Raw genomic sequence first — 15,998 nt, 5'->3', positions numbered from 1 at the left:
CAAGTGGTGCAGGGACCGAGCAGTGGACGAGAGCACACTGCAGCATGTAAGTTCTGTTATCAACTGTGCACACATAGCAGTGCCCTCAAATTGGTGCTGATGCTAAGGTGGGAAGTCCACGGTTTTCCCTGAGTCACTTGCAGATCAGTCTGGCCTTCTGAGCCAAAGGAACCTCTTTAATTCACAGTTAATTTTAGTGATGAGGACACAAATACAAATAATATTGGACTTCTGATTTAGCTCTATAGGCTTAAGCCAAATCTGACTTTTATTCCAACCTAGTAAATTAGTTTGTACCAATTAAATATCAATTCTGCTATAGTTTTAGAACATATTCTTCATTGTCCCCCAAGTTGTTTTGTCTTTTGTTTGTGATTCTTTACATATTTTAATACATTTTGAATATTTGTATAGCTACATCTTTTGGATTCTTCTTTCATGGTTTCTTTGATTGCTTTTGGGCTTTGAGAGTTTTAACAATTTTAAGATGAGATAACCTGTTTCCTTTATTTGCTGGGAATGACATTCTGAGCAGGGCACAATCCTAACAAAGAGACTAATACAATAGTGATGGCATCCCAAATATCAGCTGGAAGTCTCATTTACCTAAAACAGAGGGTCAAGTAAATTTTTGACTTGCCTCACTACCAACTTCATTTCTCTGAAAGCAAAGGAATGGATGAGGGAAATCATTATTCTCAACTTATTGATCTCCAGAGAAAGGTTGATTAATAAAGTATATATGATGAGAATTTTGGTTAAAGAATAATATCTTAGAATGTATGATAGGGTAGAGAAAGTTTGTTGTAACTGTTGCATGCTAGAGATAAGAGGGGGCAAGGATATGACATGCAATACTCTCTTCTTATTCCTAGGCCAAGGGCAGCAATAGTAATCAATCAAACTTTTCTGGTGAGCTTGGAAATAACTTTGAATTATTTTTAAATCCAATTCTTCAGAGGGTCACTATCAACATATCAAGTTGATTGAATGGGAAAATGTTTATTTTTCATTCTTTTTCTCTATTCTTGAGGGTAGATTGTTAAAGGCTGAAATATAGATACATATTTATAAATATTAATATGTAATAATAATATAATAAATAATATAATAATATATAATGATACATATTTCAATATATAATAATATATAATATATAAATAAATGTGTGTGTGCAAACACACATAGAAAGTGGATACTATAATTTTTGTGACAACAGATGACATGTTATTTAATAATTTATTCATGTTCTTGTCTCATATAATTTAATAAAATGTGTATATGAAAGTTCACCTGCTGGATGATGGGGTACCCCATGGTGGCAATTCATGCCTTATTGCTCTTTGAATCCATGATGTCTCATGTGGGGCCCAATGGTACATTAAACTCATGCAAAAACACAGAACTGAAGTGTGGCTAATAAATATGAAAATATTTTATATAATTACTTAGAAATGTATGTATTTAAAAAGAAGCTTTATATGCATTGTTTCATTTGATTACACATCCCACGAGTTGCAGAAGAGAAAAAAAAAATCTCCACCAAATATCAAAATGACTGGTCTTTGAAGAAAACTCTCTATTTAAGATGAAAGTAGGGCATGTTATTTTTGTGGTAACAGTTGAGATTTTCTTCAACCAGAAAACATGATTTATGAAGGAAGAATGACATATTGGCTAAATATCGAGGAATAGCTCACAATGTGAGTGGCAAAAATTGGTCTTTGGAACCATGTCAAGTTTTCTGGCCTCCTTTTCTTTGATGTGGGTCAACTTGGTAAAGTTTTGAACATAATGCTTGCAAAGGTATTAATGATGCTCAGTAAATTGGAAAAAAAATCCTTTTCATGGCTTTATTATTTTAAAATCAGGCACTTTTTTTTCCCCCCACCAGAAAGACACAGTCATAACCAAAGCCAAAGTGAGCAGACTCCCAAGAGCATTCCCGGTCAGCACCACAGCAAATCCATGTTACTACTTGCATGGCAAGTGCAGGTAATTCATTCTCATGACAATGTCAAGACAGAAAGCTAAAACGAAAACAGTGGTGAGTGATGTGGCACTGCTTGACCTTTGTCACTGGGGAAATGTGAATACAAGAGAAAGTAATTTAAACAGAGGCAAAAGGGAGTGGCTTCAGTTTCTGAAAATTCCCTGTTGCTCCTTGTCATTCTTCTATACCACGAAACTTCTCTAGTTATCATGCCTTTAGAGCCACAAGGCTAAATATTTGCAATGGCTGAACACAGAACCAAAAGGAAAAAAAAAATAAAGCCATAAGTTGTAGGTAAGGGGCCTTAGGCTCAGCACTTTGGAATAACTAGTCAGAAGAAGTAGTCACAGGTTTCACTGATGATACCCTTATACTGAAAGTAATACTTCAGGTAGAGTGTGACTTAGTGGTTCCTTTTATCATGGGTTGAAAAGGGAAAAAAAGATTAATATTTAAAAGAACCACTCCAACAGGCCAGTGTGTACTTACAAGCTTCTAAGCTACAAGTGTGGCATTATGACTGGGGAAAAGGGGACAGCATCAAGGAGGCTACAAAGCGAGCAAAGCCAGGACCCAGGACTATAGGGTTCCAGGTAGGGAGAGGGAAAAACAGTAGGCCTCTTCCACCCTGACCATGGCTTGGGTTTCACCATGACTGGGCAAATTACTCTAAGCCAAGACCTTGGTTTAAAAAGGAAATGAGAGCACATTCTATTTATTCCTGACTAGATAGGTACTCCCTTTCCATATGTTCTTTCATCATTAAGAATATACTACAGGGATACAGCCACATCAAGGTTTATAGCAGCTCAAATCACAATAGCTAAACTGTGGAACCAAACTAGATGGCCTTCAACAGATGAATGGATAAAGAAACTGTGGTGTATATACACAATGGAATATTACTCAGCATTAAGAGAGGATAAAATTATGGCATTTACAGGTAAGTGGATGGAGTTGGAGAAGATAATGCCAAGCAAAGTAGGCCAATCCCATAAAACCAAAGGCCGAATGTTCCCCCTGGTAAGTGGATGCTGATTCATAATGGGACAGGGAGCATGAGGAAAATGGAGGAACTTTGAATGAGAAAAGGGGAGGGCAGGGGAGATGTATGGAGGCAGGAAGGATGGTGGAATGAGATGGACATCATTATCTTAGGTACATGTATGACTACACATATGGTGGGATGCTACATCGTGTACAACTAGAGAAATGAAGAGTTGTGCTGCAATTGTGTACAATGGATCAAAATGCATTCTGCTATCATATATACCTAATTAAAATAAATAAATTTTTAACAAAGAATATCTAATTAAAAGTGTCAGCGCAGTGTGGAGGACTCAACAGAGAACTGATTGCAGTGCCTGTTTGAAGTTCTAATTCTGCCCCTGAGGAGCACTGTGTCTTAGCCTTTCAAAGCTTCCATGTCCACATGAACTGAGGTCAGGCTGGACAATCCCTCATGTTCCTTTCATTTCTAAGTCTCTATATTGACTTTTCCGCAGTTGCAATATTTCTCAAGGATATAAAACATAATGAGAATATGGTATTTCCATGAAGGGTGCCTCTTCCTTAAAGTGTACAGTTTTCCTTGGACCTTTATCATTTCATTGGCATCTACCTTTATCAGAAAGTCCTTTATGTTAAAAGACTTCTACAAATTGCAGTTTTTGAACCCAGGGAAATGGAAAGATCAGAAGAATAATTTAGTGCTGTTGCAGGCAGTTGAGCAGGCCAGAAAAACAGAAAATGAAACTAAGTCAACAAGCAAAATGATGGATGGCACACGAGCTAAGGGGTGTTTTTGGTGGGGGGAGCTGTGCCAAACCGTATGGTACATGAAAACCAGGAAGGTCCTCAGCATCGGCCCTGAATATGGGTGAAATTCAACTCATTCCTCTTTAACCCTCTGGAAAAAATCCCCATTTATCAAACTGAACCAAGATTAAAGGTACAACAAGGTGAATAATGAAAGAGAGAAAAATAATATGTGTCCTGATACTTTAGCCTGAAACTACAATGAGTCACAAAAACACCTTGGAGTCTTGTCATGTGTTCGACCTTAACTCGGGAAGATACGTTTTTGAGATGCATGAAGGTTTCTTTCTGTCTAGTTTCAATCCATTTCTTTCTTAGGATCATCAACAGCTAACCTTTTAATCTTGGAAATAACTGCTTTTCCTCGGTGAGGACTAATGTTCAAAATAGAGGCAATTCCTGGGACAATGACATGTTCATTTCAACTTATACTAAATTGTGAGTAAATGATCGATTTTGTCTGAGAGTGAGTGGAAGACAATGCTAGAAAGTATTATGTCACTGAAATCAAGATAAATCCTATGCAGAGAAATACCATTACAAAGGGGAGGCATTGGGCAACCAGCTTGCCTTCTTTGCACTTTGCAAAACCTAATTTATTTGATTTTCAAATAAGTCATTTTAAACTGTCCTTGGGAGTCTTTTTTGTGTGGGTTTCTGTTTGAGAATAAAAAATTTAAAATGTTTTCCTGTTTCTTGCTTGAACCCTTCTGCCCAAGGTATCTGTCCAACTGCTTCTCTGCTGGTTAGAAAGATGATGAATACAATTACTACTGGAAAAACAAGAAGGAAATAGGGGTACATACACAACGGTTAGCCTGGGTTGGGCTCTCAGCCTCCTGTTTCTCTGGCTCTGCTGGGTGCTGCTTCTTTAGGAATAGACATTCCCAAGTGAGAAGTGCCAAGAGTGAAGATTAATGAGAAATAAACCCTCAAAAGCACTAACTGTCTGGAGGAATAAATATGTGCCTTTGTTAAGTATCAGAAACAACTTGATCTTTGGACTTAAAGATTGGCTTTGAAAGCAGCCAGTTAAGTTTTCTGAACACCAGACGCTGTTCTTTATGATTATTGCTAATCGAAAATCCATAATGTGAACTAAGCACCTTTTTAATAAAGAGGAAAAAATGAATCCAGCTACTGTGGTTGAGCAAGCAGCCCAGATGCTGCTCCCTATTGATGTTTTAATGTAAAATTATCAATATAAGAGAGAAAAGAATATATTTGTGTCATGCATTTAGAGAAATGATGACTCAAGAGCTCGAATGAATGGGGTCTTCATTTTTGCACTTTAACAGATTTTACTGATGTTTTTAGCTGCTTTTAATCAGTCATGTGAAAGTAATTAGGTCAAAGTTTTAAGGAAAACAGGATGAGGAGAAAATTGTTTACATGGAAAACTTGAGCAATGGCACCAACCCTGCCTATCCTTTGACTGCCAATCTCAACGATGATGTGGAGGCAGAGAGAGGAGAATACTGGTCAATGGGATGCAGGGTGTTGCCTTAGTCCCTCTGCAAAATGTCCATCTGGAAAATGCAGTTTTATGTCTTAACTAGAAAACCAGATTACTGATGTCTGTTTCCCAAAAGTCAAGTGATAAGTGGGAATGGAATAATTGGATGTTAAAACCTTTATTATGTAAGTCTAGACTTACAAAAGAGTTGCAAAGATGGTGTTTTAATCAGCTTTTTTTCTGCTTTGACTACAGGATCAGACCAGCACAACTGTGGGGGAGGAAGAGTTTATTTGAGGGCTCACGGTTTCAGAGGTCTTAGTCCAGAGAAGGCCGGCTCCATTCCTTGGGGCTGGAGGTGAGGCAGGACATCTTGGCAGAAGAGGGTGGTGGAGCAAAGCAGCTCACATCGTGGTGATGGAGAAGGAGGGAAGGAGAGGGAGGGGGAGGGGGAGGGGGAGAGGGGAGAGGGGAGAGGGGAGAGGGGAGAGGGGAGAGGGAGAGAGAGAGACAATCCACTCTCCAGATACAAATGTATACATCAAAGCCACGCCCCAATTCCTATCTCCTCCAGCCACACCCTACCACTTCAATTGATCCCATGAGGGATTAACTCACTGATTGGGCTAAGGTACCCAATCATTTCTCCTCCAAACCTTCTTGCATTATCTCACATGTGAGCTTTCAGGGGACACCACATGTAAACCATAACAGATGGTATAGAGTGTTCCTCTGTTAACATTTCACATAGGTATAGTACATTTATTAAAACTAGAAAGTAATGTGGTATAAAATCTTAAACCACAGACTTTATTTGTATTTCCCCTCTCCTTCCACTGTTTTCCTATTTCTTTTCCAGGATCCAACTCAGGATCCCACATTATGTTTAGTTATTATGTCTCCTTATTCGCCCCCATTTTGTGAGAGTTTTTTTTTTGTTGTTGTTGTTGTTTACATTTCATGATCTAGAAAGTTCCTCAATTTGGATTCCTATCATATCTCTTGTGATTGAACCATTGTTTGGCAGATGAACACCACAGACACTTGGTGTGCTTCTCACCACCAATTTCCATTTTATCAGGGGTAGATGACATCAAAATGACACTGCTGGTCAAGCTAACCTTTATTGCTTGGTTAGTGAGCAGATTGCCAGTTTTCTTCACTGTAAAGTTATTGTTTTTTACTATTTAGACTTTGTTCATCAAGAGGAGGGGAATTAAGTATGACATCTTAGATGAAAGAGTGTGGAAGAATTCTTGGACAAATGTTAAAGCCACTACAAAGAAATATTTTGGAAAAGGTATTTTGAGGCTATGCAAATATGCTGCTTATCTTCAATTTTAGCTTTCAACAGTGAATCTGACTAAAGCAATTATTAGTTTGATGTTTTAATGATGATTTTCAATTTCTCTTATTCTTTCTACATTTATACATCGCAACTCATATGCAAGAATGATTTGTGTCTTCTTTCCTCTGTATTTATTTAATCATTAATTTATGTCAGAGTAGACCCATAGATATATGTCTTGTTTAAAGAGTTATAATCCAATATTGTCATTATTTATTTTTTAATTTTAATTAATATTTTTAATTTATATATGACAGTGGAATGCATTACAATTCTTATTACACATATACATCACAGTTTTTTATATCTCTGGTTGTATATTCACACCAATTTGTGTCTTCATACATCTATTTTGAATAATAATGATCATCACATTCCATCATCATTTTTTTTCCTATTCCTCCTCCCTTCCCCTCCCACCCTTTCTAGAATTTGTCTATTCCTCCCATGTTCCCTCTCCTTACCCCTCTACAAATCAGCCTCCTTATATCAGAGAAAACATTCAGCACTTGGTTTTGGGGGATTGGCTAACTCCATTTAGCATTATCTTCTCTAACTCCGTCCATTTACCTGCAAATGCCATGATTTTATTCTCTTTTATTGCTGAGTAATATTCCATTGTGTATATATGCCACATTTTCTTTATCCATTCATCTACTGAAGGGCATCTAGGTTGGTTCCACAGTTTAGCTATTGTGAATTGTGCTGCTTTAAACATTGATGTGGCTGTGTCCCTGTAGTATGCTGTTTTTAGTTCTAATAATATGGAACTCTTCATAAATTTGCACATCATTCTTGTGCAGGAGCCATGCTAATCTTCATTAGGGTTCTCTCTTGGTGCTAAATAATCTATAGGGTTTGGACAAAAGGTCTGGACAAACATATAATGACATACATCATTATAGTTTCAAACAAGTATTTTCACTGCCCTAAAAATCCTTTGTGCTCCACCTATTTTTCTTCTCTCTCCCAATTCCCTGGCAACCACTGATATTTTCAACACTTTCCAGAGTTTCACCTTCTCCAGATTATGATATGTAGCCTTTTTAGATTGGGTGTTTTTGTCAATTATTATTTTAGACATTCTACTGTGGAGTAATATCTTATTGTTTTAATTTATATTTCCTTAGTGACTAATAATGTCAATAAAATCTTCATGTGCTTATTTGTTATCCATATATCTTCTTTGGTGAAGTGTTTGTTCAAATGTTTAAACTTAGTTGTGTTTTCTTATCACTGAATTTTGATTATTCTCTAAATATTTTGTATACAAGTCTTGTGTCAGACACGTGATTTGAAAATATTTCCTCTTTGTGTCCCCCCTGTTGAAGGATATTTGAACTGCTGTAGTTTGTGGCAATTATGAATGATTCTGCTATAAAAAAAATTGCATACAGGTTTTTGTGAGAACATAGTTTTTAATTTCCTTGGGTAAATTCCTAGGAGTGGGATTTCTGGGGTTGATGGTTACTCACTTAACAGTGTCTCTTGCAGAGCAAAATTATCCATATTTATAAACACATTTTCCATGTTCTTTATTGAATCTTTAAAAGTTATATTTTATTGGTGCATTATTATACCTAACAGTGAGATTCAATGTCATATTTTTACATACATATAACATAATTTGCTTGATCATATCCCTTTCCCTCCCCTCTGATCTACTTATTTTACTGATCTCCCTTCTATTATGACCTTTTTAATTAATGCATTATATATATATGTATATACATATACATATATATATGAGATTCATTGTAGTACATGTACATGGATATAACACAGTTTGGTAGATTTAATTTCCCAGTACTTCCCCATGCTCCCTTTCCCCTCCCCCTTAGTCGCCTTTCTCTATCCTGTTAGTCTCCCTTCTATTTTTGTGAAACCCTCCCTTTACCTTATCCCCCAGCTTCTACATATGAGAGAAAACATTTCACCCTTGACTTTCTGACTCTGGCTTATTTCACTTAGCTTGATGATTTTCATTTCCATCTATTTACCAGCAGATAACAATTTCACTCTTCTTCATAGCTAACTAAAACTCCATCTCACACACACACACACACACACACACAGACACACATTTTCTTTATCCATTTATCTGCTGACAGATGCCTAGATTGGCTTCATAATTTGAATTGTGCTGCTATACACATTGTTATTCATGTATCAATATAGTTTGTTGATTTTAGTTCTTTTGGATAAATACAAAGGAGTGGAATGGCTGAGTCATATGGTGATTCCATTCCTAGTCTTTTGAGGAATCTCCATTCTACTTTCTAAAGTGGTTGTACTAATTTGCAGTCCCACCAACAATATACAAGTTTACCTTTTTACCTGATTCTTACCAACAATTGTTATTTGTATTCTTGGTGGCTGCCATTCTAACTGGAGAGGGATGAAATTTCAGGTGAAGTTTTGATTTGCATTTTCCTAATTACTAAGGAGGTTGATTTTTTTCATATATTCATTGGCCATTTGTATTTCTTCTTTTTAGAAATGTCTGTTTCGGTCATTTGAAAGATAGGAAATAAGATCAGAGATGAAAGAGAGGACAGGCCCAAATCTACAAAATTAGAGATGAAAACAGTGATGTCACCCTAGACACTTCTGAGATCCAGAAGTTCATTGGGAACAATTTTGAAAGTTATATTCCATAAATTGGAAAATCTAAAATATTTATTGACAAATTTTTAGATACACATGACCTGCACAAATTGAACCAAGACAATATAGAACACCAAAATGGACCAATGTCAAGCAACAACACTAAAGCAGTAATAAAAAACCTTCCAACAAAGAAAAGCCAGTGACCAGATGGATTCTCAGCTGGGTTCTACCAAACTTACCTCAATATCATAAATGCTGTATATGAAAAATCCAAAGCCAACATCATAATGAATGGGAAAAAAACTGAAAACATTTTCCCTAAAATCTGGAAAAAGACAAGAACATTCATTCTCATTCTCCTACTGAATGCAACTGAAACTCTAGGCACAGGAATCAGGCAAGAAAAAAAAAATAAAGGAATAAAAACATGGAAGGAAGTCAAATTATCTCTGCTGATAACATGACCCTCTTTCTCTCTGCAGGTATTCTCTCTCCCCAAAGTGCAGGTTAGTTGCTAATTCTTGCTACTCATATGATTTCAAGAAAAGTTGATAATTTATAATTTTCTGGATTTTTTTCTTAGTTAAGGACTGGAGCAATGCTATTTCCAACTTTCTACATTTGATGGAGTGAAACAAAAACACTTAACTAGTCAAATTCTGATTTGCTGTTTAGTTCTTAAATTCTATGGTTCAAATGTACTGACCTCCATTATTTTCTTCTATTCTCCTGCTTATCTCTTAGGTATATTTTGTGAAAAGCTTCTTGAAAGAAAGACTATAGTAATACATTTTAAATTAGCATTCTCTTATTGGTCTTTTAAGTATTTTGAATAGTAAAACTCCATTTACAAATAATGCATTATTCCTAAGTCTTCTCACTGAAATTTTTCCTCTGTAGAATACTTGATTATAATCATTACTTTCCTGTGACAATCAGATAACTAGTCAGAGACTGTTTATTTCTCATCTTTGGTCAAACACTCAGCCAAGGGCCTTGAATATTATAGATCCTCACTCTATATTGATCAAATGAATTAATAAATAAAAGAAAAAACTGAAACTTTAAACTTATAGTGTTAAAATTTGAGTGACAAATGGTTTAATATTCATTTACAGATGATTGTCATATTCCCAGTGACTATAACAAGCTAATGGATAAAAAGGGGAAAAAGTGCCCATCTGTATATTCAAGGTGGATTTAGGAGGCCCAAGACAGAGGAAAAAACCATTTCCTCAAATTTCTCATGAAAAGAATTCATTCATATACCTATTAATACCCTAAATATTTTTTAAATAAAGTTTTTTATTCCAAATTTAATTTTAAACTAAAGGGAATGAGTCTGATATTATTTTTCTATATTAGATATTGATTAAATATTAAAGATTAAAGAGGTAATCTGGACAAAAAAGAGGAAATATGCCGCAGTCTGGCTGGGCACAAAATCACGAGCCACTCACAGCCTTGTAGATTCAAACAGCTATTCTTTATTCCCGAACTCACACCGGCACTCTACACACGTTCTGGGGAAATCCACGTTCTGGGCAAAATTCACATATTACACCAGGCTCTGAATCCCAAATACTTTCTGAATCCCGCGAGAACTCAACGGGAACTCAAGGAGCAGGTGGGTGCTTGAGGCAGCAGGATAGGCCCTATTCCCAGTAGGGTACACCTTAAACCTGGAACCGCCCTAAACCCAAGAAGCAGGATACTCCCTAATCCCAGCAGGATACACCCTAAACCTGGATCCGCCCTGGTCCTTGAGCAAGGTCACCTTACTCAAGCATACATGCAATGTCACTGCAAATGACCTGGGTCCAAAGGCAAGCCCATTTCCACAATGGAGAGTCCTTCCTCTAAGAAACATGGAGTAGGCTGACAAAGAAATTGCCATGCATCATTCCTACTTGGCAATGGCTCTCAGCAAAAATACAGAAAAATGAACAGGAAATGCAGAGAAATGAACCATGGCTAAGTGTCAAAAAAAACCTCCATCACCTTCATATTTCTGGGTGGAACCTGCCCTCTGGCTCTGTAGATAGGTTACTTCTCTGACCTACTATATGAAAGTTGCCTCTGACTTTTATTATTCAGAGAGCAGAACAGCATCAGGCTCTCTAGGATGGCTTAATGACTCAGCCTGTGCTTAAAAATCACAGGAGTAGTTGAGTTAGTGAATGAGATCCCCAGAGAGGTTGACGTAAGTTGAAAGAGTATTGGAAGCATCATCTATGCGTATGTTGAAATTACCAAGAATTACAATGACAGCAATGTTTGAAGGAGAGTAGTTGATACAATTTACAATGTCTGTATTATTGTTTGGATGTGAGGTGTCTCCCAAAACCTCTTGTGTGGGACAGTGCAAGAAGGTTCAGAGGAGAAATGTTTGGGTTTTGGAAGTCTTAACCCAATCAGTGAATTGATCCCCTACGAGGGATTCACTGAGTAGTAAGTGAAGTGCTAGGATGTGGATGGAGGAAGTGGCTCATTGTGGGAAGCCTATGGGTTATATATTTTGTATCTGGAGAGTAGAGACCTCTTTCTCAGCTTCCTAATCCTCACATGGGCTGCTTCCCTCTGCCACACTCTTTCAACATGATGTCCTGTCTTACCTTGAGCCCTGAGGAATAGAGCCAGCCACTCATGGACAGAGACCTCTGAAGCCATGAGTCCCTAAACAAACCTTCCTTCCTCTACAATTATTCTGGTTGGGTCTTTTAGTTACAGCAGCAAAAGGCTGATCAAAACAGTCTGTAAATGAGATCTTTATTGAGGTCTGGATGTGATTGTATCAAGAGGGGAAAGTATGGTTTAGCCTGAAGCAGGGTCTTTAAAAGAGCTATGGCCTTTTAAAGAGGGAGAAGAAACGATGCCCTATAAATTGGCATAAGGTATGTGTCAGGGAAAGCAGCCACTGCTTGATGGGGTGCTGAGAAAGAGGTCTCAGGGGAAAGCAGGTTTCTGGTGGATCCGGAAAGAGAACACCTACGAAAGAGACTGACGCTCTAAGAGGTTTTCCAGTGACAAACTTGAAAGGGTTTGGAGGTTTGAGGAGTGTGAACTTGAGTCAGATAAGGACATGAAGAAGGCCACATGAAGTGAGAATCCAGATGATGAGTGATCATCTAAAAAATTGGGATTTCTTTGAAATTTTTGTTTCTTAGGAAGTGTGTGGTTGTGAGATGTTCATGTTTGAATCTTACTAGGACGTAAAGGATTCTCTGTGGGTCTGTCCATCCAGCACTCTGATGATTGTGTCCAAACTGGCATGGGTGGTTTTTACGAAGCAGGCATTATTGCATTTTATAAAAGGAAAAAGAAAAAAGAAACCGAACCAAGTTTGATGATTTGACAAACTGTGTGGCAGAACCTGGATTGAAGCACAGATTTGTCTCATCTCCAAGTGGGCCTCCTGGAAGTTCTGCTGGCAACTTTCTCTTGACTACAGGCTCCATTTTCCCTTTGGAATAATCTCTTTATCTGTTTTTTGAGTGATCCATCCTCTAACAGTCTATTGACAGAGTGACATTTCTGGTAGCAATGTTCATACAAATAAACACATGACTATGTGTTTGCCATTTTCTTTTTCCTATTCTCTTTGATTACAATCACATCCAAACAACATTACTAACCCATGGAGTTATTCATTCAGGCCTTTATATCATTAAAATATACTAAAATGCTTTACTGAAGCAGCAATAAATAGGTTGGCCATAGATAGAATGCCTTTTAAATTTCTTGTTTGGGCTGAGAAAAAAGAATATATGTTCCTAGTCAACTTACAAAAATGTTGAGAGATAAACAGAGTACAGTATTTATGGTATTTGGAATTCTTGAATCATGGAATATAAACTCCATGAGGCCAGAGGTTTTATTTTGTTTTCCCTTCGGTTATCAAATGAAGTATTTTCATTTTATTGCTGTTAGAAAGCACACTGTGGTAAAAGTTCCTATTAACATCTTCTTGAGTGCATACATAAAGATTTCTATAAAATAAAAAACTAGAATTATAGGGATCTCAGACATATAGATTTTATACTTATTAAATACTACAAAATTAATTAAAGAGGTTTTACCAATTTAGGTCATAGCAATGATGTAAGACACTTTTCATTTGTTCTCATGTTCACCAGGTTTAAGTTGCAGTTGATGTTTTGTTTATTAATAGCAGCTTATTAAGCTTGAATATCTTGATTAATGCTTATTACTCAGATTTCCTCTCTTTGATTGCCTGTGAAGTTCTTTAGGTCTCTCCTTCCCCCACCCTTTTTGTAAAGGTTTGTTTTGTATGGAGTTTTATGGTTTTAGATACAACTCTTTGATACATTACCTGCATTGTGAATATCTCCTCCAAACTTATGAGGGCTGAAGACAAGTGAAGTTTTGACTATTGCTCACATTTATTAATATTCTAAGGTTTATGCCTTTATGTCTGTTAGTTAAGAAATTTTCTTCTGCTATGTTGTAAAAGATACCATTAATTTATGCTTTAAAATTGTGCTTTCTGAGCACATTGAATTTTTTTATATATTGTAAGGGTTATGTGTTTGGGATTGAGGTCTCTGATAGCTTCATGACTGTGGCATGCTTGATAGCTAGGAAGTTTCTGTGCAAAGACACAGAATGCCTGGCTGCTGGGAAAATTTCTGTGCAGAGACACAGGATGTTTAGCTGCTATAGCAATGTCCTTCATGAAGAGGCTCTGTGTAAGAGTCTTATCAGCCTCAACCTTGATCTCAGGCACACTGCTCCTGGGAATAAAGGAACTCTCTTGTTAGACAACCACAAGGTTTCACTGAGGCTAAACCTGCTCATCTAATAGTAACTTTATATAATAGACTTTCTTGAGAGCTACACAAAGCTCCTCACATTGTACATTACAACTTAGTATGTAACTGAGGAATAAACTGCATAATGTTGCTAAGTCTGTAACCTGCCTAGTAATACAATGAACAATATGTATTAATGATGCCACTGACCTAAAGTAACCTACTGATATAAATAAAGCTAGCAGCTCAGGTGAGCAGCTTTTGCTTTTGCCCTCTGCACTTTGCTTCTGTCTCCTTTCACTTTCCTAACAGTATATTGTATATGGAAGAGACATAATTTCATTTTTTCCCATATGAATGACTAGTTTTCTCATTGCCTATTGAATAGCCTGTCTTATTCTCTAGTTGTAATGCCATATATTCATGAGGCTTTTCCTATGTATTGTATTTGTTCCATTAGTATATTTTCTATTCTTACACCTGCCACAGTGTTCTAATTATTTCCTATTACTTATTAGAAGATTTTAGATATCTGGTATGATGACTCTTCTACTTTATCCTTAATCTGTTTTTCTAATTCTTGGCCATTTATTCTTCTATTCACATTGTAATATCAACATATCAAGTTCCTTGAAAGTGTTTCGAAAGATTTTGATACTATGATGGACTCAAAGATTTATTTTTAAGGTAATTGTCCTATTTATGTTATTTACTTTTCCGTTCTATGGACATGATTGACCTTTGTATTGTTCAGGCCTCTTTTATTTACTTATAGCAATAATTTCATATTTTTTCTCATAAATTTTTTATATATACTTTATTATTTTTCTTGCTTTGTTACATTGGATAGGATACTTGATATAATGTTAAATAAAAGTTACAATAGTAAACATATTCCCTTTACTTTGACTTTGAAAAACATGCTCGCTGTATTTCATTATTGAAGGGTATTTGTGCTCTAGGCTTTTGAAAATGTTGTTCATAAGGTTCAGGAAACTCCTTTCAATTAAAAAATTGTTATGGGCATAATTAAAAACATCATTGATAGCTTTTAAATTTAATATAATTCTTCTGCACTTATTGAGATAATAAATACATCTTTAATGAAATAAAGCATTAAATTACTTGATAGATTTATTATTCTCTAAGCTCCAGGTTGAGTCTTCTTTGATTATAATTAATTTAAAAAACACATTACAGAATAGCCAATATGATATTTAGGATTTTTGTTTCCACTATTGAATATAATTTACAAATTTTCTTCCTTATATTCTCCTAATGCTGTATTTTACACTTAAATCTATGTCAGTATTCATATATAAAATAAATTGGAGACCTCTTCATCTTTTTCTAGTTTCCCAAACAAGTTATATAAATACTGATATGTTCCCTTCTACAGGATCCTTTCTAGTGAACCCCAATATCAAGTATATCTACAAGACATTAATTTTAAAAAACTGTATAGAAATTGCAGAAAGATTAGTAGAGGAAGGGAGGGGCAAGTACTGAATTAGATCAGAATATATTCCATGCTTTTGTGATTATTTCAAAATGTATCCTAATGTTTTATATAACTAAAAAGAATAAATTTTCAAAACTATTTAAAACATAAGGGCTTGGGTTGTGGCTCAGTGGTAGAGCACTTACTTAGCACACACGAGGCACTGAGTTCGATCCCCAGCACCACATAAAATATACTAAATAAAGGTATTGTGTCCATCTACTACTAAAAAAATATTTTTAAAAAGGTAAAAAAATACAGATCTTTTCCTTGGGTAATATGTGAAATTGTATGAGCCCTCTGCTTCTATGTGGGATAAGTTTTAATGACTGATCTGATCACGTTAATGGCTGTAGGTCTACTTAGTATTTTAGATTCTTACTGAATACATTTTTGTCACTTATACTTTTTTTTCCAAAAATGAATCAACATTTTCAATTTTTCTATCAAAAGTCATTCATAATAACTACTAATAATCTTAATTTTTATCTGTAGGCATA

At 35.9% G+C, this 15,998-nt stretch overlaps 1 pseudogene; it reads right to left on the bottom strand.

Annotated features, from left to right (window-relative positions):
• Positions 1-7,373: 7,373 nt before the first annotated feature.
• On the bottom strand, positions 7,374-7,438 carry LOC120892468 (U6 spliceosomal RNA; annotated as a pseudogene).
• Between the last annotated feature and the right edge of the window lie 8,560 nt (positions 7,439-15,998).

This window comes from Ictidomys tridecemlineatus, chromosome 9 (assembly GCF_052094955.1).
Source record: "Ictidomys tridecemlineatus isolate mIctTri1 chromosome 9, mIctTri1.hap1, whole genome shotgun sequence".
Classification (NCBI taxonomy): domain Eukaryota; kingdom Metazoa; phylum Chordata; class Mammalia; order Rodentia; family Sciuridae; genus Ictidomys; species Ictidomys tridecemlineatus.
Note: the sequence above shows the minus strand (reverse complement) of the source record. Positions and strands in the feature narration are given on the sequence as shown.